The 23,498-nt window shown below is 40.5% G+C and overlaps 1 protein-coding gene across 1 annotated transcript in view; it reads right to left on the minus strand.

Annotated features, from left to right (window-relative positions):
* Nucleotides 1-23,223, minus strand: part of camkva (CaM kinase-like vesicle-associated a) — a 124,242-nt gene extending 101,019 nt beyond the window's left edge. Inside the window, exon 1 of the mRNA XM_048606688.1 lies at nt 23,065-23,223. The gene's annotated coding sequence lies outside the window, so the exon portion shown is untranslated. The remainder of the gene's footprint in view (nt 1-23,064) is intronic.
* Between the last annotated feature and the right edge of the window lie 275 nt (nt 23,224-23,498).

Below are 23,498 nucleotides of genomic sequence, written 5' to 3' on the forward strand. Positions count from 1 at the left end.
GGTCTTCTGAAGAAGGGTCCAGACCCGAAACATCAGCTTTCCTGCTCCTCTGATGCTGCTTGGCCTGCTGTGTTCATCCAGCTCTACACCTTGTTATCTCAGATTCTCCAGCATCGGCAGTTCCTACTATCTCTCCTGATTTTATATTTGTCCTGAATTGTTCTGGATATTGTTGAGGATCTTGAGTGCTCTCAGAGCTGTACTCATTCATGCAAATGCAGAATTTCCATTACATTCCTGAATTGTGCTTTGTATGTGGTAGGAAGGCTTTTGGACATTCAGAAGGTGGGTTATTCAGCATAGAATACACAACCATTATCCTGCCCTCATTACCATGGTATTTCTGTAGCCAGTCTGGTTCTGTTTTTGGTCGGTGATTACAAAGTTGATGGTGGTTGATTCATCGATGGTAACATTGTTCAATTGGTTAGATTCTATCTTGATGGAGATGGTTACTGCCTGGCACTTGCGTTTGGGTAGAAGTTATTTTGCTACTTACGGATCTGGCAGTTATCCAGTTCTTTTTGCTTGGTCTGCTTATTTTTGAGAAATTATACGTGGAACTGTGCAATCTCTGTGGACCATCTCCACTTCTGACCCTATCATATCATTATTGTAGGGGTTATTGTGTTATGTATACTTTGGAAAGGTAGTGATCTGCGATGTATCAGATACTTTCAGGCAGTATTACACTCTTTTAAAGAGAAGAAGAGTTATCTAAAATCAACAGGAACACAATGCTTAGAAATCAGAATAACAATCACACACGCCCAAGTAGGTGTTGTGCTCCAGTTAAGAACAAAGTACAGAAGGCATCCCTCATTAACTTGTACAAAATCATAGCAACAGAAACACATGAGCTCAGACTGGTGCCAAAAATGTAATTATGCTACAAAATATGAGCAAATGGATTCTTGAAATGTTTTTCTGAAACTTAACGCTCAAATGCTCTGGGAAAGGTGTTACCACATATATATGTCAAACCAGCTAACACCCCCACACTGAACCTGAACATACTGTATGTTAATACATTATTATCTCGCTTCAATCTCAGGATGATGAAGAATTGAGGACACATTAGACACCTTGAGGAAGGATGAGGGGCAAGTGGTCGCCTTGAGTCATACAGCGTGGAAACAGACCCTTTGGTCCAACTAGCCCATGCCGACCATAATCCCAAACTTAACTAGTCCTACTTCCTTGTTCTTGGCTCATATCCCCCTAAACATTTCTTATTCATGTACTTATCCAAATGTCTTTTAAACTTGTAAAAGTACCTGCATCCACCACTTCCTCTGGAAGTTCATTCCACACACAAACTACTCTCTGTGTAAAAAGGTTGCCCCTCATGTCTTTTTAAAATCTTTCTCCTCCCATCTTAAAAATATGGCCCCTAGTCTTGAAATCTTCTTCCATATGGAAAAGACCTTATCTACCCCTCATGATTTTATAAACCTTTATAAGGTCACATCTCAACCTCCCATGCTCCAGTGATTTCCCGAAACTGGAGGTATACAGAGAATGCTCTCTGCTCACCTGACTGATGCAGTCTAAGACCTGATCGAATCTAGTTATTATTATTAGCTATTATCCGAGGGGAGGCAATGGTTTAGTGGTATTATCGCTAGAATGTTGACCCAGATAATGTTGAACCCAGGGTCTTGGGTTCAAATCCTGCAGATGGTGGAATTTGAATACAACAAAATATCTGGAATTTAAAAATCTAATGATTACCATGAACCCATTGCTGATTTTTGCAAAAACCCAACTGGCTCACTAATGCCCTTCAGGGAAGGAAACTGCTATCTTTACCTGGTCTGGCCTCATGTCGCTCCAGACCCAAAGCAATGTGACTGACTCTTCACTACCCTCTGGGAAATTAGGGATGGGCAAGAAATGCTGCCTAGCCAGCAACACCCTCATCCCATGAATGAATAAAGAAAGAAAAGTTCTGTGGGTGAGCTGCTTGTGTGTTTGGAGCAGATCACCGATTAGAGAGGTTTAAGTATCTGGTGAGCCCTTGGTAATTTATAGCTTTGGTGGCAGGGGGAGACAATGTTGATAGAGAGTCTGCCATCACCAATGGTGCCATCCTGATCCTTTCCTTTGAACTATTTTTGGAGTGGCCTGTGGTGGCTTCTTTAAGGATCTCTGTTTCAGACCTCTCCATAACATACATCAACTTTCCTTGCCTATTGATGATTCAAAGTTACACTGTGGTCTTTTTTACTTCATGGTTTTTACCTATCTTGCCTAACGAGGCTTTGATGGGCATTTTGCTTCCTACATAAAATGGGTGCTCAGATGTCACTTGTCCTCAAGAGGTACCTCCATGATTAATTCTCATGGAAGTGCTCCAACTGGTGGGCTACGCTCGGAAAGTTGGCCAGCAGGTTCTGCCTCTGATAAAGATGAAGAGCTCCTTTTGAGTGAACAAGTAGGGTAACTGAGGTCCTTCCAGCAGCAGGGCGCAGAGTGGGGCCAATAATGCCATTGTGTACTACATGGCTACCCATTTCTGAGAAGAATACTTCAGCCTCAATTGGTGTCAGAACCCTGTAGGATATTAGTGTGACTTACAGAGTGTGGCGAGGTCACAAGATAAAGAACATCACACAATATTGAGGCACATTCTTCAGACCATGGTCGCTCAGTGGTTAGCACTGCTGCCTCACAGTGCCAGGGACCTGGGCTTGATTCCACCCTCAGGCGACTGTCTGTGTGGAGTTTGCACGTTCTCCCCGTGTCTGTGTGGGTTTCCTCCAGGTGCTCTGGTTTCCTCCCACTGTCCATAGATGTGCAGGTTAGGTGGATTGGCCATGCTAAATTGTCCGTAGTATTCAGGAATGTGTAGCTTAGGTGGGTTATAGGGTTATGGATCTGGATGGGATGCTCCAAGGGTCGGTGTGGACCTGTTGGGCCGAAGGGCCTGTTTCCACACAGTATGGAGTCTATGATCTATGACCATACACCATATACTTGGAATGCATCCTTCTTAGCTTCAAAAAAAAGGGGAGAATTATTTTTCTATTCTGATCTCCTCATTCTCCTTCACAAAGAATATACCCAAGCATCAGGTGATTAGTCATCATGTTCTGCCCTTTTTACATGTAAGGGTCTCAGAAGACACTGTTATCCTGAGTTCAAATAGTTCACAAAATGGGAATTTTCTCTTTTAGCTTCCAGCCACTATTATTCAAATGTCAATTTACTGGGATATATAGTGAGGAGCTGACCCTATCTGCTCGGCACAACATCAGAATTCCATGATTCTATCGAGTGAGTTCAGTCTGAGATTACATCATCTAAGAAACAAAGTTTACAATGGGAAGCTGAAATTTTTCCTCATGAAACTATAAGCAGAAAATGCTGCAGAAACTCAGCAGGTCTGGCAGTATCTGTGGAAGGAGAGAAACTAAGTTAACAATTTGAGTCCAAACAGTCATTTTGACTTGAAACATTAACTTTGTTTCTCTCTCCACAGGTGCTGCGAGACCCGCTGAGATTCTCTAGCACTTTCTGTTTTATTTCAGATCTTTTTTTACCATAATATTTTGCCTTACATTGTCTTATCATGTCTGCCTGATTTCTGACTATATTCCTAAGGTGTTGATATAAAATACAAATTTCACCATTTATAAGTGACACTGACGAAAACAGGATGACTTTCCCTTCATTATTTACTAACATCTGCACCAACTGTTCTAAACCTTAACAAGACAGAGCTTTTGCACAATGCTCAACCTCAACCTCCGTCCTATTTAAAAGCAATCGTTTCCTGCCTTAGGGCCTTTTTTCATTAAAAGATTGCTAATATTGTTGAATAAAAATCTAAAGCATTTCCACAAAAACTGCTCCCTCTTGTGTGTGTCTGGAAGAAAATCGTCTGCAGATATCGAAACTCGCTCCCAAACATTCGTGTCCAAAGACGTTTTTATCAATGGTGGCTGGAAGCTGACTGAGAAGATTCCCATTTTGTGAATTATTTGTGTTCTTTTCTTTCCCACACAAGATACTATCAGACACACAGAAGTGTCACAGTGATGTGAATATTTCAGTAATGACCCCTGCTCTGTCAGCTGATACCACACAGCCTTTACCCTAGCATTACAATGTCAAAAACAGCTTCCTGTTCCTAACAAATTGACAACAAAACTAGTCACACTGTGACAGACAATTCAAACTTAGACCAGGATACCAAACACAATCATTTGATTCTTTTTGTCTGTCTGTCTGTCTCCCTATAATAAAGGACATCAATTACACTTCAGACAGTGTCAAAATTATGTTAAAACAAAAAGAACAGTCTTGCTGGTTTTCTGACTCCATTAGCTGGCCTCAGCCCAAGTAACAGGATTAACGTGAGGTTTCAGTCAATAACCAGCCCTTTAAATCCTTGAACTAAAAATGGGAAACAATCCACCTTTAATTTTGATTTGGTCAACAGTGTTTCATCACCACATTGCAATACAAAATGGAATCTATCTCCCTTTAACACAACATTTGTTATTATGACATTTGCCAGTGGGCCACAATGAGGCGAATTTAAACTTATTGATGAAACCAGCCTCCTTCTTTATTGAATTCAGTGACACAGATATCGAAACACTGTTTTTAAATAATGAGTTATCCTCAGTGAATAACTCAACAAAAACAGAAATTGCTGGAAAATCTCAGCAGATCCGGCAACATCTGCGCATAGAAATCAGAGTTAAAGTTTCGGGTCCAGTGACCCTTCTTCAGTAAATGATTCTATTAGTTTATTTAGTCATTCTGTCAGTAAAGGAAAGAACTTCCTCCAAAACAGACTGAGGACGAGACAAAGATAAATGCAGGGGCAGTGGTTCCGACAATAAAACTCACTCACAACCTTAAAACTACTTCATCTCTCAGTTTCTCTCATTATATGTTCTGGACACTTCAGACCTTTATGCTTGTGAATTATTTATGCCACTGCATCTCTCTGTCAATATTGCTGCCCTTTCTATCTCTCTCTCTGCTGACTTCTCTCTCTGCCTGGACTACACATCCTTTTGAATCATGCTCTCAATTATCCTTTTTCCGTCTGATTTTATCCTAACATTGTGTGCCTGAATTCTGTTCACCAGTGACACAATTCTCACTGTGGTGGTAATGTCATCTTTTAGGGTGGGTTATGTTGAGAGGATGGTACTCTGGGGGACTTCATCGTGAAAAACTCAGTCAATTTTGCTAATTTGAGACTATTATATGACATGCAACTTTTCCCAGGTACTGTTTAATTTTGGGATGTTCTGATTAAAATAGCAACATTGGCTGAGATCTGTGTTCAGTAGCCAACACTGACAGTATTATTCTTGTGTTGCAAAGTATTGCACTGAGAGTAGATTTCAAATTTGATGTTGAACAGAGATGACTTATTAAGGTTAAATGCACTCACCATAACATTATAAGAATTAGGAATAGGAGTAGGCCAGGGTCTCAAGCCCACTCCACCATTCAATAGGATCATGGCTGATCCATCATTCCTAGCAACAGCATCCTGTCCTTTCCCCATAAATCTTGAGTTGTTTGTCTGTCTGTCTATCTATCTCTTAAATATACACAAGGACTCTGCCCCACAGCTCTCTATGGCAAGGAATTTCAAAGACTTACAACCCTCTGAGAGAAGAACATTATAACTCAATACATTTCAATGATGAAAAAGCCTCATAGTTATTGTGTACTGGACAATTATCTTGAGAATAGTTAAGATATAATGTTTAATCACATGGCTGAAAATTTTCAAGACAAGCTGAGAAATACATGTTCAATACATTTTTGTGGACTTGAAGGAATTATTAGCAATGGGATTATCTGTCAAGAGAAAGTATAGATGATTAAATTTCTGTTGTCCATCTTTTCTAGTTACACATGAATTTCAGAATCTGTTTTGTCTCTCCACAAGTTCTAACTATCCTGCTGTACATTTTTACCAGTTCCTGCTTTCATTTCAGATTTCATTCATTGGAGAAAAAGTAGAACGATGGGCTGTTATAATGGTGAGTTCAGGACAATAAATTTAAAATAGTGGCTTTCAGCACTTTCTCCCAATAGTGTGCTGTTAATTATATTAATTGAAATTACGTACATGTTGGTGGAAGGCATTGATTGGATGGTTAGTTAAGCACATATAAAGAGGAAACAAAAATAGAAATAGCTCAAAAAGCTCAGCAAGTCTGGAACATCTGTGGAGAGAAATCAAAGTTAACATTTTGGGTCAAGTGACCCTTCCTGAGACCTGAAACATTAACTCTGATTTCTCTTCACTGATGCTGCCAGACCTGCTGAGCTTTTCCAGCAATTTCTGTTTTTGTCTCTGATTTACAGCATCCGCAGTTCTTTCGGTTTTTACATATAGAGAGGAACTTACTAATAGAAGAGTAGAGTCAGGAGACATATCCCTGCAAGATTTCACTCTGTGAATGAATGTATTTCAGAAAAATAAAAGTGACTTTGGTCTCCTCCTTCACCAACAGGCTACCAAGAGCATGAAAAGTGGAAGTAGGGCTTGACAGAATGGGTGTGTTAGATGGTGCTAAGGCATTGGAAAATCTCCCTTGTTATTCTCCCTTTGTTTCCACCTGAATAGGCAGAAAGAGGCTTAGCTTCAATATCTCATCTGAAGGAGAAATATGACACCATTCACTTCATACTGCCAACTTAGATTGTGTTATCCAGTCTTGGAATGGGTCTTGAGTCGCAGATTCTTCACACTCAAGTGTTAACGCAGATCAAAGTTGATAGTCACGTAATTGTAACCAATTATAATTAGGCCTTTTTTTTTGATTCTAGCTGGGATTTTGCTTTTACTGTAACACATAGTGAATATGACACTTCAGCCCAAAACATTTTTGATTTGTCTTGTGTAATTCCATGCCAGAATCAGCCAACCGTTTGTCAATTTAAATAGTTAAGCCAGAACCGTAAATCAATTTTGAGTCCTATTCAGCTCAAAGTCTTGAAGATTAATGGAACAGATGTATTGGCTTATCACAATATTACACAACTCAGCTGATTTTTTTATGAGACTCAATAATGACAACTTGTTGCAATTTTTTAAGAAGGAATAGATCTGTAGTCGATCTACAGATCTATTCCTGCAAGATCTGTCACTGGTCTTCAAGAAGAATTCACACATATATTATCATTCTCGTCTTGTTCTGTACCTGACAGTAAGTCAGTTAAATGCTGATATGATGACTACCTATGTTATGTTGCTTCTGTAGGAATATCTATCAACTAAAGATTAATCAGACAATAGTTTGCTTACAATGAGAAGGTCCTCAATGCTGGTATGTTGAGTACATCAACATCAGCACAAAGCATGTTCTCATCTTTTTGCTTCCAGTTTTAGTACTTACACTCTCATTTTAGGTACAAAATGATTTATACATAAAATTAAACTCCGTGAGCACTTCAAATAATCTTCCTAATCCACTTCCCTCAATGAAGCAGCATTTTCTTTTCATTTGTTTCCTGCACCAGATTTCCACTTGTGGCAACTCAATTTTGCCATAAAGCATAGGCTGGTTTGCACCTCCTTAAAACCAGGTTGAAACTATATAAAATAACCTCACAGAGAGCAGAACAAAACCTCGCTATCACAGAATAGAAGGATGGATTTAGAAAATACTCTCCAATCTATTGTGCTACTTAGATCCCCACCAGTTATGCTAGGGCGATGCTTAAATCGAAAAAGTTCCTTCTTTTATAACAAAAAAAAGTAGAATGATGGGTGAAGGAGCCAGTTTCATTTTAATGAAATAGATACATTCACAGAGCGAACATTGCAAGGATATGTCTCCTGACTCTCCTACTGTGTTAGTAAGTTCCTCTTAAATGTGCTTAACTAACTATCTAATAAAAGATACACAAGCGAACCAATAATCCTATACAAAAATAATTGAGGATTAAATGCATTGTCTAACCAGAGGACGTAAAACCACGAGAGCAGAGTTAAACTGCTGTACCCCATTCATTTGCTCGTGAGTTCAGCAATGAATTGGTTTTTGGCATTACAGTTTGGAATGTGCCAACCCTGCTAATCTGATTCCGAAGACTGTAAATTCTATTCCCATTCCATCGACCTGAGAACAGACAGAACCCAGGCTGACACTGTGATGTAGCACTGCTGTACTGTTGCACTATTGAAGAGAGTGTTATTTCTCCAATACATTGTCAAACCACATCCATCCTCTCAGATAGAAGTATAAAGTTCTAAAGCACAATAGGAAGCAGGGAAGTTTTCCCTATTGTCCTGACCAATATTAACTCCTCAACTAATAATAAAACAAAACATTATTTGGTCACTATCACATTTTTGTTCGGCTGTGGAAGGTAGCTGTGCACAATTTGATTCCAACTAATATTATAACAGTGGCTACAACTTATAAAGTGCTTAATTAATTTGTAAAGTATTTTGGGTTGTCCTGAAGTAACAAAAGATTCTGCATAGGTATTGGTTTTCTAATCAATCTGTTCAGAGATGTTGTTATGCAGCCCTGGGCCTCCTTGCTCAGAGCCAGGAACACTACTACTGCACTATTGGCCTTTATAGATTTCATTTAATCAACCTGTTTAGACATGCTATGACACATGTCTGGAGCAGATGGAACTTGAATCCAGGCCTCTTAACCAAGAGGTAGGAACACGATCATCACATTACTGGTCTTCTTAAAAATCTTAACCTATTTTTCTAATCAAGCTATTCAGGAATGCAATTACACACCTCTGGAGCAGGTGGGACTTGAACCCAGGCCTCCTAGTCCAGGGGTAGGGATGCTACCGCTGTACCACTAGCCTTTATGTGCCAGCCAATGCTATTGTTTTCAGATATGACCCTGCATCTAGAAGTCAGTGAGATGTGGACATCATGGGAGTTCTTCACTCTAATACCTAATTTCTTCTTCACTGTGATAAATGTAATTCCTGAGCTGTAGGGAAAAGTCCTGATTCTCCTCCGCTGAAGTAAAATGTGGAATACAGAAACTGTTGCTTTCTTTTCATGTGTTTGAACTTGTGAAGCTAAGTCCCCTCCAAGACTCTATCTTAAATTTACAGCAGTGCTGAAAGAGATTAAAGGGTCTTGCAAATCTGCAACACATTACTGGGAAATGTAAGGTCAATATTTAGACAATTTCTGCTTCCTTCTGTAACACAGTATTATGTCACTGGACTAGTAATTCAGAGGCTTGAACTGATGAGATATGAATTCAAATACCACCACGGCAGCTAAAGAACTTAAATTCAATTAATTGAAATCTGTAATGGCAATCAGGAAACTAGCAAGAGAACCGCTGGTTCACCAGTGTCTTTTATATCAGGCCATTTGGCCCATTAAGTCCTCACCAACCCTCAAAACGAGCCTCCCACCTATACCCACCCTATCCCGGTAACCCCGCATTTCCCTTGGCCAATCTGCCTAACCTGCACATCTTTGAATCGTAGGAGGAAACCAGAGCACCCGGGGGAAACCCATGCAGACGCAGGCAGAATATGCAAACTCCACACAGACAGTTGCCTGAGGGCGGAATCGAAGTGCTGTGAGGCAGCAGTGCTAACCACTGAGTCATCCCACCATGGGAAGGAACTCTACCAGTCTGACCCAGTGTGGCCTGTATGTGGCTCCAGACCAGAGCAATGTGGTAAGTTCTTATTTACCCTCTGAAAATTCCTAGAATGCCATTCATTGTATTTGAAAATGCCAGTTCTTCACATTTTGTGAATGAGTGAAAGAGAGCTTGTTTTCATTTTATATTGCTGACTGTACAATGTGTTAATAGAGTCACAGAGTAATACAGCATGGAAACAAACCTCTCAGTCCAACTCGTCCATGCCAAACAGGTTTCCCAAACTAATCTCGTCCCATTTGCCTCCATTTTGGCCATATCCCTCTAAACCTTTCCTATTCATCACTTTCTCAAGGCTGATTCGAGACTGCCAGAAAATGCTTACCTCATCAACTGATTCTACAGCCCATTTAAAACAAAAATTTCCAACATGCATCCTAAAATTTCTCAGCTCAGTAAACATCCAAAAATGCGGTAATAATACTCGACCGACTCCTGGAATAGTTACTAAATCCATTTTTAGTAATCTAAATCCCCAGGCTGGCACAACAATAAATAGCCCTGGGCTTTATCTTAAAAAAAAATCAACCTGGCTCATTAAAAACCCTTGGGTTAAGTAGGTTTCTACCCTTGACCTGTCTGGCTTCCCATGACTTGAGTTTTACAACTATGAAGTGACATACACGATATGTGCAACTCTGGTCCTTGCTGATCAAAGCCATTCAGTTAGTCTGCAGCTCACGCAGAAGGAGGCTCACCACCACCTTCTCAGGGTAACTGAGATGGGCAATAAATGCCAATCTCGTTAAGACTGTGCTCTAGGTCAGTACCCCTTGAGTAAGGGTCTCACTTTAAAAATCCCCATTGTGGCTTCAGATTGCAAGCTGTCTTTGAGCAATGGCAGGGGAGGTCAGTTGATACATACAAATATTTATGTAACAATCTGTCTTTGATACGAATGTGTTTTCATTCCTGTTTACCCCATAGAGAGCACCCTCCACACATTCTCTTCTTTACTTTTCAGTGCAGTTATCTGCTATTATATATCACTGACAAATTATTTCCTCTCACATGTACACTGGAGACAAGTGAACAAATTCCAGGTCCGTCATTGTAAAAACTAGAGATGGAACTCCTGTAGGCTATGTGGGTAAAGTCAGAGGTTTACATTCAGTGAGTAAGACAGAAAGTTGCGTGATTCATATTTTGTAACTGGACGATTAGTATTTGCTGCAAGCTTTCTTTCAGTAAATAAAAGTTAGTGATTCAATATCTAGGAGTCTGTGGCATATTTGGGAAGGAAAAGGTGACTTTTAAGTCAAGGATCTGGATTTTGCTATCCCCCAACTGGGAGACCTGACTTGTCATGTTTAACTCAAACTGAAGCCCCAGTGTGACCAATGCATTAATTTCCAAGTATTACTGTTGTTTTTAACTGTTTTTACCTTCTGGAAGGGGGAAGGATCATTAAATCGAGTGGCTGCCCTGTCCACCATCCATCTGCCTGCTTTTGTCTCCAACACAATTTTCCCAGTGGCAAGCGTGTTGTTTGGCAAGACTGTGTGCCAGTTGATGCCCATTAGTGGGAAATTAATGAAAAAACTGTTGAGAGACCACCGGGCATCATTTCCTGCACAGGCTGGTGTTGGGAAGGGGGGGGGGGGGTGGGGGTGCGGTGTGTGCGGGAGAGGTGGTTGGGTTTCTGAAAAACTGGCCCTCTCAGCTGATTGGAGAACACCTCCAGTTTCCCCACCCCCACTGACAACCCACCCTATGTTCTCCCTCGCTGACCCTACAAGCACTCAAAAACTTCATAAAGCAGAGAACTGGAGATGCCAAAGATCTGAAAGAGAAACAGAAATTGTTGGAGAAACTCAGCAGGTGTGGCAGCATCTGTGGAGAGAAAGCAGGGTTAGCGTTTCAAGTGCAGTGCTCTGTAGAAGGATAACTGATATCGAACGAAAGGTGATCTCGATAATTCTGCTTTCACCCCACAGATGCTGCCAGGCCTACTGAGCTTCTCCAGCAATTTTTGTTTTTGACGAGATAATGAAGAATGAGTGGGTCCCTGTAATAATGCCTCAAGCTCTCAATCATTGGGGTTGTTCACATATAATTTCTGTGTCAGTTTTAAATTACCTGTTAGATTTATTGCGGTGATTAATTAACAACTTTATTGTGTGTCCACTTAAATATTATACCTTTCTAAATTTTCTGTATTTTTGATCATGAACTGAGAAAAGACTCCTTTAAAAGAATTTTAAAAGAATGTGGAAGGGATTGCTGCACTATTAAAAACAAGCTGCCAGTGTACATTGTAAGTATCGTTTGCACTGTTTCAACTGGTTGGGGTGGTTTAGGTGCAGATGAACTGGCACCTGGAGTGTGTACAAAATGAGATTTGGCCAGCAACAAGTAGCTGATTGGTCTATAGAGTAATCCAGTTGTCAATAGCAAAAGGTTCTGCCGGTCAACTACTATGTGATTGGCTTCCAGGTAGCTAAGCAGCTTGTAGGTTTGAATAAGACAATCAGGAGCCTTTGGACCTCCAGAAAGGAAAATTCTACTTTTGTACCTGCAGTAAAATCACCTCAAACTTGAAGAGAGTCAGTTTATTTTCCCTGACCCATTACTGAAAGCTGTTGCTTTTAACTAACAAGTTTGAGACTTTATAAGTTCTAACTCAGTCGCTCTGTGCTTCCTGAAAGCAAATAAGAGTACCTGGAGATCATCAGACAGTGAATGCTGGCAAACCAAAAGGGTTATCTTAGTGAATCCTTTGGATATGGACCACTGAACATTCTTCCTGGTTTTGTATGTGTGCTTGTGTGTGTAGGGGAATTTTTATAAGGTGGTTGGAGTTTTAACTAGTGGAGTTACATTTTAATGGAACATATTTGTTTACCTATAGCTAAAATCTATTAATTTTGTGGTAAATAGTAACTCTTGTTAAGTACAGAGGCCATCTCCATGCTTTATGTCAACCCAAGACAGGTGAATTGGGGAATTCTGCATATTTTTATAAAGACTTTAATATTTACAATGACTGTGAGACTTGTAGGGTTCGATTACATTACAGCATGCTACCTCATGAGGCGTGACACTAATGAGGAACCAGGATGGAGGGAGACAAACTAGACGAACCCTTGACACTTTACTTTAACAATTGCAATGTTCCTCATGAAGCTCAATGCATCAGGTTAAGCTTGCTGCCAAGCATGGTACCTTCGGAAATAAAGACTCTGAAGCTACAGTGAGTTGAAACATTGGATTAAATTGCCAGAAATGCTGGTCAGTCCAGGAGCAGGTGGGCTGCAATACTTTCTCCAGTTCTTTCTCAATCAGTTTAGAATCAATTGGATGTACAACATCAATGTCGAAGTAGAAACTTACATGGCTTCAGTGTTTAAGAGAAAATATAAAACTATTGCGTGTTGAATAAATGGCAAGCAAATAGCAAAACAAAACAAAACTCCAGATCATTACACGATGGCCTCACAAAATCAATAATGCCTAGTGAGAATATTCATGACATTCATTAAGAATAGAAGTAGATTAAGTGATCAGCAGTTTTGGAAAGACTGAAGGCTAACTGTTAAGAAAACCTATGCAACAAAGTTTAAATCTTCTTTGCATTTTTACTCTTTGATCTATCAGGACTTCACAGCTGATGCCATTAAAGGGATTACGCTAAAGAGGTGTAGGTTTCTAAAATGCAAAGTGTAAAGGGCAACTTTTTCACAGAGAGGGTGGTGCGTGTACGGAATGAGCTGTTAAAGGAAGTGGTGGAGGCTGGTACAATTACAACATTTAAAAGGCACCTGGATGGGTATGTGAATAGGAAGGGTTCAGAGGGATATGGGCCAAATGCTGGCAAATGGGACTAAATTAATTTAGGATATCTGGTAGGCATGGACGAGTTGGACGAAGGGTCTGTTTCCAACTCTATGACTCTATGTGATTTAGAGTCTGACAATCCAGTGGGTTTGAAATGGTACCAGGTATGTTGGTGCCTTTTTGTTGTAAACCAAAGAATAGGATCTGAAGCCCCACAACATTAGGAAGAATTCCCTGCCTCTATTAAAACAAATTATACATTTGAAGTGCTGTTTCAGAACCACACACTTGATAACTGCAGATTCACAGGCTGAATATTGAAATATTTCACTGAAATTTCGCTGAATTTGAGAAAAAATAGACAGAGAAACAAGACATCTCTGGTGTATGATTTCCTCCTACATTATGCATAAAGCACGAAATATCAGACAACAACAGATTTTCACATTAGTGAATAGAAGAATACATGTAACAATATGCATTGCACCAGTTCAGCTGTGCATTCACTGTAGTTAATTTACTGCCCTGTCACACTTTATAATTTCAACAGGTGTCCTGGGATAATTATAACAGCAAGATTACAATTTTCAAATAACATTTCTGACAAAGATCTTTGATTCCACCCCATATTATTACACCTACCAAATCATTTTGCAAAACTATTCTTCTTGCGTATTCTATCCTTTACTGTCTCCTCAACTATCGCCACAAACACAAGATTTCACTCTCACACATCTTATTGCAATTTTGGGAATCATGCTGCCTTAAAATTTGCCAGGACAAAACCTTAAACAACAACAATCATTGTGCACAGCTCTTTGTATGCAAAGTACTTTGAGATAATTCTGAAATATAATAAGGTACTATGTAAAAAGAAGGAAGTTCTTGAGAGATTTTAATGTCTGCAGGAAAACAGTACTGGATTTTCAGGTAGAATTTTCTTTTTACCTCCTTATCCCACAGGAGGTGCCGGATCCCATTGGACGTGGCTCCATGCAAGTGGCTATTCTTCAAGTGTGAACCCCAAAACAATGTTGGGAGGCTATTCTGCTAAAGAAGCCATCACCACTTATCATAATCATGTCCTCTAATGTTACCCCCTGAGAAACACTTTCAACTGGACAGAAATCAAGAACAGGAGCCCTGCCTTATACCCTTTCCTTGGATTGAAAGCATTGAGACCGATGTGGACATCCAACATAATTGGCTTGACTGAAAATAGATACATAAGGACGAACTACTGACTGAACCTCAGATCGTCCTGGTTTAGAAGGGGTTTGACTCACATCCAACTTTCAATATCCTCCCACTAACTAGAAACCTCCAACGAAAGTTGCTACGTTAATATCATGACTCTCTGAATAGTTATACTCTGAAGTGCAGTGAAGGGCTGCGAGCGCAGCTCTTCATTTTCTGGTTTGTTCTATTTAGAAATGAAATCCTTTTAAAATAGAAAATAAGCGCATTGTATAAAGATTAGAAAAAGGTTTCCTTTTCATTTCTGTCGAAACATAGCACAGTATTTCAATCTCCGCACATAGAATTAGTGACAGTTGTTATATAAGTGAGGGCTGGCAGCCATTTTGAGCTGAGTTTAAACATTGCCTGCTTCATTTCATCATTTTCTTTAATCTGAATCGCACGTTAAATTTTATTTGACTGGGACCCCCTGCAGTTCTACTTCAAAGAAGAATCCTCATGGACTCTGATATGCCAATTCATTGATGTTTTGTTTAAAAGAAGTATTAATTCTACCTTTGTCATGTGAAGATTGTCAATGCTGGTGAGTGGAACGTCAAATAAAGACTCCCTGTGTTAGTGAATGGAATACTTCTGCACTGAGCTTAATACTTGATGCATAATCTCAAAGGTCAGATGTCGGGCAAAAGCTAGCTCTAACAGTGTCAACATGCAGTAAGACTGACATTAAAAGATGATAACATCAGTAGATGGTTACCAATAATGGCATGTAAAACCAATCTTGTTCATAAATGGACTTTACAGCTGTAAGTCTGGTGTCCCGACCTGGTCTGGCCTATTTAAGACTCCACGCCCAGCGCAATGTGTTTAACTCTCTACTTTCCTACTCATTTGCATCAAACTGCTTCAAAAACCTCTTATAAGAAGAAAACAGAATATATCACTCAGACTCGATGGAGACACCTCACAAAACTAAGGCACACTTAGCCGATCCGTCCAGGCAAACGTGTCCTCATCAACATTTTTGGGGATGTGCCAATGTTGGGAGAGCTGTCCCATTGTTATCTTGACATGGCCAAACTCACATAATTATAGCCCATCAGGCAAAACCACAGATTCCTCGGTCACTATTTTTGGGTATGTCCTGTCCTATCGGTAGATCCACCAGAGGTGGCGGCACAGTGGTTCGCAGTCAGGGATCAGTGGCTCTCAAAGTCCTCGACATTGACTCTGGACTATTCTGGTATTTGGTCAACATGGGCAAGGAAACCTCCTGTAGATTATCACCAATCGTCTCTCCCAATGTCCATCACCAAGGGCGGCTCAGTCACACCACTATGCCTGTGCTGGCTAAACCCTTACGGATCTATCTACTAGACTAAGCTCACAGCAGTTGGTAAGAGAACAACAATGAAGATAAAACCGATTTGATTCCATCCTCCCCAATCTGCCTGTCAGAGATAAACTGTTCATGACTGAGTGGGATGCTCTTCGGAGGACCAGACTCGATGGGCTGAATGGCCTGCTTCCACACTGTAGGGGATTCTATGATTCTATGACTGTACTGATAGGAGTAACCAGCACATGGTCCTTGTGAAGACAAATCTGCATCTTCAAACTGAACTCAGATTCTATCATGTTAGAAATATAGAATATAGGAACAGGAGTAACCTACTTGGTCCTTTAAGACAGCTCTACCATTCGACATGATCATGGCTGATCATCCAACTCAATATCCTGTTCCCCCTCTCTCCCCATACCCTTTGATTCCTAGAGGCCTATGAACTAGATCTATCTCCTTCTGGTAAGCAATGTTCTGTGGCTATATAGGACTATCACTGTGCTAAATGGGATGGATTCAGTCTAGGTCTAGCAGCTCAAAACTGAGCATCCATGAGGTGCCGTGGGCCCTCAACAGCAGAATCGTGATGCGCCACAATCTGTAATCTCAAGAACTGGCAAATTTCTCACTCTACCATTACCATCAAGAGAGAGGACCAGACCCAGGTTCAATGGGAAATGTAAGACAGCAAGTCAGGGGCATTGAATCAGAGATAGTAGGAACTGCAGATGCTGGAGAATCCGAGACAACAAGGTGCAGAGCTGGATGAACACAGCAGGCCAAGCAGCACCAATTGTGAGCTATTCTGAAAAAACAAGGAACGAACCTGGTAACCTACAAGTAAAGGCTACTTAAATGGTAAACCGTGGGATTAAATTTGTTATTGACTTTCACTTGTGTGTTATTAACAAAATTAAGTGATCCAAAAACCAATGGATCAGATCAAAGATATTGAATCCTCCCACATGCAGTGTTGAAAGGCGGTGGGGGATCCTAAACAAATAACTGAAGGAGAAGGCTCCATAATATCCCCATCTTCAATGATAACAGAGTCCAGTACTTGAGTACAAAATCAAGGTTGAGTAATTCTACCAGAAGTGCCAGGTAGATGATCTATATCAATCTCCTCCTGAGGTTGTGAGAAACAGAGATATTGGTCTTCACGCAATTTGATTAATTCCAAGTGATAAAATAAATGGCTGAAGGCACTGCAGACAGCAAGGGCTCTGGGCCATAAACAACATCCAGGCCGTAGCAATGAGGAATTTGCTCCAGATCTTGGCTTTACCTCAATCCAAGCTATTCCATCAGAACAACACTGGCATCTACCCGACAATGGGGCATCAAGAGACCCCGGCAAATTAAAGTGAATTGGAATCAGGGCAGGGCAGTAGGGAACTGGCTGGAGACTTCAGCACAAAATAACAGAAATATGGCTATTGGAGGGCAACATTCTCAGTCCCAGGAGATCACGAGGTTTCCACAGCTCAGTGTCTTAGGCCCAAACATCTTCAGCTGCTCCCTCTATGACCTTCTTTCCATCATAAGGTCAGAATGGGGATGTTTGTTGATGACTGTGCCATGTTTAGCATCATTCGCAATTCCTCAGGTAATAAAACAGTCTGTGCCTCCATGCACAAAGACCTGGACAGATTTCGAGTTTCAAAGTTATAAGTATTAGATAATACTCATGCCACACAAGTGCCTGGCTTTGACAATCGCCAATGGCCGTCTGACTTTTAATTGATATCACCGAAAACAGATTTGCCCAGCAATCAGCTCATTACGATTTGTGGGATAGTTGCTGTGTTTGCTTACAAGTGAAAGCTGCTAGACATCATAAGCAACTCACTCCTCATGAAGCATCCTTTAACTTCACTGAGTGACATGACAATATGCTCTGTAAGTGCACACCGTCCTCTTTGTTACTGTTCTAGCACAATAAAAACTGCACCTCTCTAAGTTTGATTAGTGATATGCTGACAATAATATCCTTAATAGAATAATCAATTAGAAATGAGGTTTTAGCTTTTCAGCTTTGGAAAAAAAAACTACAAATTTCAAATGCATACAACTTCATGGACTCATGCATCGTAGAACAGAATCTATACAGTGTGGAAACAGGCCATTTGGCCCAACAAGTCCACACTTTACCCTCTGAAAAGCACCTCACCCAGGCCCATCCCTCCACCCTTTCCCTGTATTTCCCCATGGCTAGCACACCTAATCTACACATCCCTGGAAACTATGAACAATTTAGCACAGCCAATCCACCCAACTTGCAGATCTTTGGACTCTGGGAGGAAACCAGAGCACCTGGGAGAAATCCATACAGACACAAGGGAGGAAAGCAAACTCCACGCAGTGACAGTTGCCCAAGGATGGAATTGAACCCAGATCCCCAGTGCTGTGAGGCAGCAGTGCTAACCACAGAGCCAGCAGCTGTTAGTGATTTGTGAATCTCAAGAAAAGAATTTATAATTCTCCTCCATTGCATTCCACATTTTGTTTGATATGTTTGCATCTCCTTCCCCGTCACTTTATCTCAACCTCGGCAAGTTAACACCTCACTACCCTACACAAAGACACTGTTTCTCAGTCATTAGTTCTCCCGTCTCTGATATTGCTGTCCTACTCTGGCAGAAGGGTCCATTCTTTGACCACCTTTTCCCAACAAGTAGCAAGACAATACAGAAACAAAGCCATGAAGGTTTCATCATTTGTTAGTTAAATGGGTTCCATAAAATTTGGTAAATATAGTTTTTTTAAAAAACAAAATAATATTAATTTGTTATTAAAACCTATTATATCGGCAATTATTTCTCAGGTGGAAATCTATGTTTTCGGTCATTATGCAATTGAGTTCTAGAATTGAAAAAGACATCAGCAATGTTGCCCGGTCAGAAGGAGTGAAAAAGGTACGACAGACCTCTCAGATCTGTTACAATGTCACCAGTTTTTATACAATTCATTCTGCTACATGGATTAGAAGCATCTTATGAAAAGGTGTCCCACAAGAGTATGAAAAATTACATCAGCTTCCACTTTGGGAACTGTCAACACCTTTTCACAATCCAAATTCATTCACAAGCAGCCTATTGAATTTTTCTTTCTATAATAAGCCGATGTAGTTTGGCTTGTTAACTGAGATTTTGGTCATCTATCCTAATGTCTCCTAACATGGCTTGTTATTAAATTTTGTTCCATTGGTATATTTTGTTCCATAATGCCCCTCTGAAGCGACCTGCTGTGTTTTATTATATTAAAGATGTCATGTAACACAAGTTACTGTTCAGGGAATCAAATGTGACTGACTGTCTTGCAAACCTCACGGTCTCTGAAAACCTCTATGCGTGAAAACCGAAGCTAGTATTTTTAATATATAGATTGCTCATCTTAAAATATTTACATCTCTCCTCCAAGGAAACAGTAAATCATTACACCAGAGGGAAATTTTCTTCCTGCTATTCCCCGCTTTTTATTTTAATTTTTCTCTGCCATTCCCGTTCTTTAGAGCCGGCAAACTGATGCTTTTGTCTGTCTGCATTGAAAGTAATGTTAAATATAATCTGGCACAACATTATTCAAAACACATTTCACCATTGCTTACAAAATCAATTTGCTTGAGAGACAAAATGTTCCCTACTTACACGTCAGGGAGTTAGATTAGTTAACACTTTAAGTATTTTGAAATAACTGTTTGTTTAGAGATATAGAAAACTAAGAAAAGCTACGTACTCACATTCAGATCACCCCAATTAAATTAGGCTTAAAACATATCCAAGGACAAGATGCCCCTTGACACATGCTCAGCTTATTCCTGTGCCCGTCCTTGTGGTGTCCAAATTGAGATCTATGCTCAATCAAGAACGGGACTGTTTTTATCCTGCATGTCTCAAACAGTCTAAGAAGTCATTAATATTCAATAAAATCAGTAACGGCCTTTAAATTAACCATTTCATATAAAAATAACTGCTTAGGAGCTGAGAAATTGCTTCCACCAAAGGGTTTGCTATCACACATTTGCAAGTTAATTTTGAGAAATATGTCGAGTGACTTTTCATGCCTGCAACATATACCTAAGGACCATTTTAATAACCTTTTTACTTTATCCCTGCAATTGCTAATTTGCTAATTGTTCACTTAAATGGGCCACCCTGTCTCAGAAGTCCTGTTGTAATATAGGCCATGTGAAATCATGATCTCCTGACCTATTATTGCCAACAGAAGCCAACTAAATACAACTTTGTACTGATACTGCAGCTGTCTGCAAAGTGTAGTAGAGCATGGCAGCATTAAAGGGAACATTCGATACCTATAATAAGAGTGTGGAGGCTCAGACTGAGTTTCTGTTCGATTATAAAACTGACAGTGCCAACTTTCTCCTCTAAGATAGTATTGGGAAAACTCTGGGAAAGCACACAGTCCAGAAAGATGTCATCAACAATAAAGAGAATTTGCAAATCACCCTTCCGCTGATAAAAATATCACATTTAAACAGCTCTTATTTAAACATATGCAGCGCAGTGTTCTTAAAACTTGACCCAAGGTTTCTGCAGTAAAGCGATGATGACTAATGTGGTCATTGAACCTAACTACAACTGACAAACAAACTGGACTGTTTAAAATTATTTAAAATTCCCACGAACAGCTGGGTTTCCCAGTATAAAACAGGAATAATGTTGGTCACATCACCATCATTTGCGAGCTTCCCTGAAGCATAAAACAAAGACATTTATACGACTCAACTTGAGAAAAACTGAACGATCTTTCAGAAGTGACCCTCTGCACTGGTTGAGAATGAAATAAAGGTGCAAGGGATGTTCATGGGCAATCCGATTATAACATTGCAAGCACCGGATTTACAGTGTAGCTTTTACGAAGCGGGCAGTGCAATTCCAACCATCACTGGGATTAAAATATTTATGACTTCCAGCAAATTGTCACAGTACCAGAAGGAGATTTATTCTGTAGCTGGTCATTAATTCGAGTCGGGGACCGGTGGAAGTGACACATGGAAGCCCAGAGAAATGTTTAATTCAAGCCCCCTATAAACTTGTCCCCAAACATGGGCCCCTGAAAAATCAGTGCTGAGGATTTGAGAGCAAACCTGCCCATTTTATAACATATTTCCTCCACTTGATTTCTCAAGTCAGCTTCCAAACCGAAGTGACAAACCAGAATGATAGCAGATAGGCAGACTCATCTTCAGTACATCTTCTCCCAGTTACGTTGATAAATCCTTCATTTTTGTTAAGACCCAAACTAAAACACACTTACTGATCAGGATCTTTGCCGCTGGAATAGTTTATACCAGATGTGCAAATATTTAGCCTTTCTTACTCAATGACTCAAATTACAAATGCAATATTCTCCAAAACAAAACAGTCCCTCTGTGTTTAAAGCTGGAGACAGTGAAATATTATTATTTTCCTGCGCTGGGAGCGTTAGTCTAGATATAGCATTAGGGCGAATGGGATCAAAGGATTGGAGGAGAAAGCATTAGGCTATTGAGTTGGACGATCGTGCCACGAGCCATGATCGCGACGAATGATGGAGCTGGCTCGAAGGGCCGAATGGCCTCCTCCGGCTCCTATCTTCTATGTTTCTATGAAGAATAAGCAGTTCAGTTGAATCATATTTGTATCATCAACCAGTCAGCGGCTTATTGAAAGGGAATGGGAAACACTGGAATACATAACGTTATACAAATGAGGGAGGAAGAAATCTTTTCTGAGTTTTGTGTTTTTTTTAAGAAAGGAAGCTAAATATGAAGGGTAACGCGGACTGGGATGGATTATCGCGGGAGAATGAAGTATCTTTGGACCTGGGATCACACTAGCACATTCCCGCTAATGACAAGCTGCTCGAAAAGGCTGTGCTTCAGTCGTATAGCTGGACAATTGCGTCCAGAACGGAGCATTTGTGAACTCAAGAGTGCGTTATAAAGTGCAGCTTCAACAACTCCTTCGAACGCTGACAAAATGCAAAGATGGGAAAGTAACAAAAAAAGGTACCCTCAGAAGTGTATCTAGATTTTGAGAGGGGAGTGGAGGCGAAGATGTGAAATCTGGCGCCGGCACATCGAAATCTCCGCAGTATTATGTAATAGTAAGGAATTAAGCTCTGTTTCTTTTATGCACGCTGCCTATCCAAATTAAGTGGGGGCGACGAATCAAAGCTTAATAGCCATAAGCGCAAACTTGGCTTTTGTTGTGGAAAATGTTACAGGGAATACATGTCCCAAAATCCAGCCCCTCACAAAAACACACACAAACACACACGTGCAAAAACACTGAAACTGACAAAGTATATGCATTTTCCATTGCACCCCCAGTAAAGTGTTGTCCGCTGTAACTCTGCTAGTAACTACTTCATGCAGACGAGGGTGCTGTTGTACAATCGAGTCCTCTTCATACATGTAACAGATTTAAACCCCAACACAGCTCTGACTAAAAACAAAATCTGGATTGCTACTAGTGGAAGTTCTTTTTTTTTCAAGATTCATCTGTTAGAATATTTTGAAAATAAAAGGATTATGTTTTTTAAAAAAAATTGCTGTGCCGTCTGGATCAGTCCACAATCACCCTGCAACAACAATTCAATCTTTTGACCCAGGTCACAATTTTCTTCCAGCGGAATTATCTTTTCACTTAACACATGTTTCCAAACAGAATGACAGCACCCGGCATTGTTGTACGTCCCAACTTTGTTTTCGATGTATAAGAAACTCCAACTGTTTGATTATCCAGGGTGCAGGCAATTCCACACGCACAGGCACACACACAGAGACACATACACACAGACACACACACAGATACACATACACACACAGACACACACACACAGACACACAGAGGCACACATACACACACACACTTGCAAACTGAATACAGCCCAAATTTGGAACATTTCGTCAACAGCCTAGCATTGGTGACCAGACACTTTAAAACAAAATTAACCAAAATGTAGTCAAAAATGAGTCAACATTAAAAGGTATTTTAGATCGCCGCTTTAACCTGTGATTTTACAGACAACGCTTCGAGCCAGCTCCCCCCCTGCAAATCTGCCAATACAACCAGATACGATACTTACTTCGTTCTGCTTTTTCTTGGTGGATGTGTGGTCTAATTCCTGCGGCACCTGTCCGGTTAAACGTGTCCCAAGACTGTGTTATTTACAAGAGGTGATCAAAGGGACTGGAACCCCACTCGGTGAGTTCTCTGCTCTGCTTGTATGAGAAGTACGATGCTCCAGATGGACCACTGCCCCGCGAACCATGGGCATCAGTCTCTTCAGGGAGCCACATGTGCTGCTCTCCGATCAGTTGCTGGATGGTATTTGAGTCAGTCAGAGAGTGAGATTCAGGCAGAGCGAGCTGGGAGCCAGGCAAACACCACTACTCAGAGAGACCAGGAAAGAAGCAGAGCAGTGCAGCGCTGGGTACACACTGACTGCAAGCGATTAGGCAGAAACGGAGCAGGGGGAGGGTACATTACACACCCAGCACTGGGGGGAGGGTACATTAC

This window comes from Rhincodon typus, chromosome 16 (genome assembly GCF_021869965.1).
Source record: "Rhincodon typus isolate 14 chromosome 16, sRhiTyp1.1, whole genome shotgun sequence".
NCBI classification, from domain to species: Eukaryota; Metazoa; Chordata; class Chondrichthyes; order Orectolobiformes; family Rhincodontidae; genus Rhincodon; species Rhincodon typus.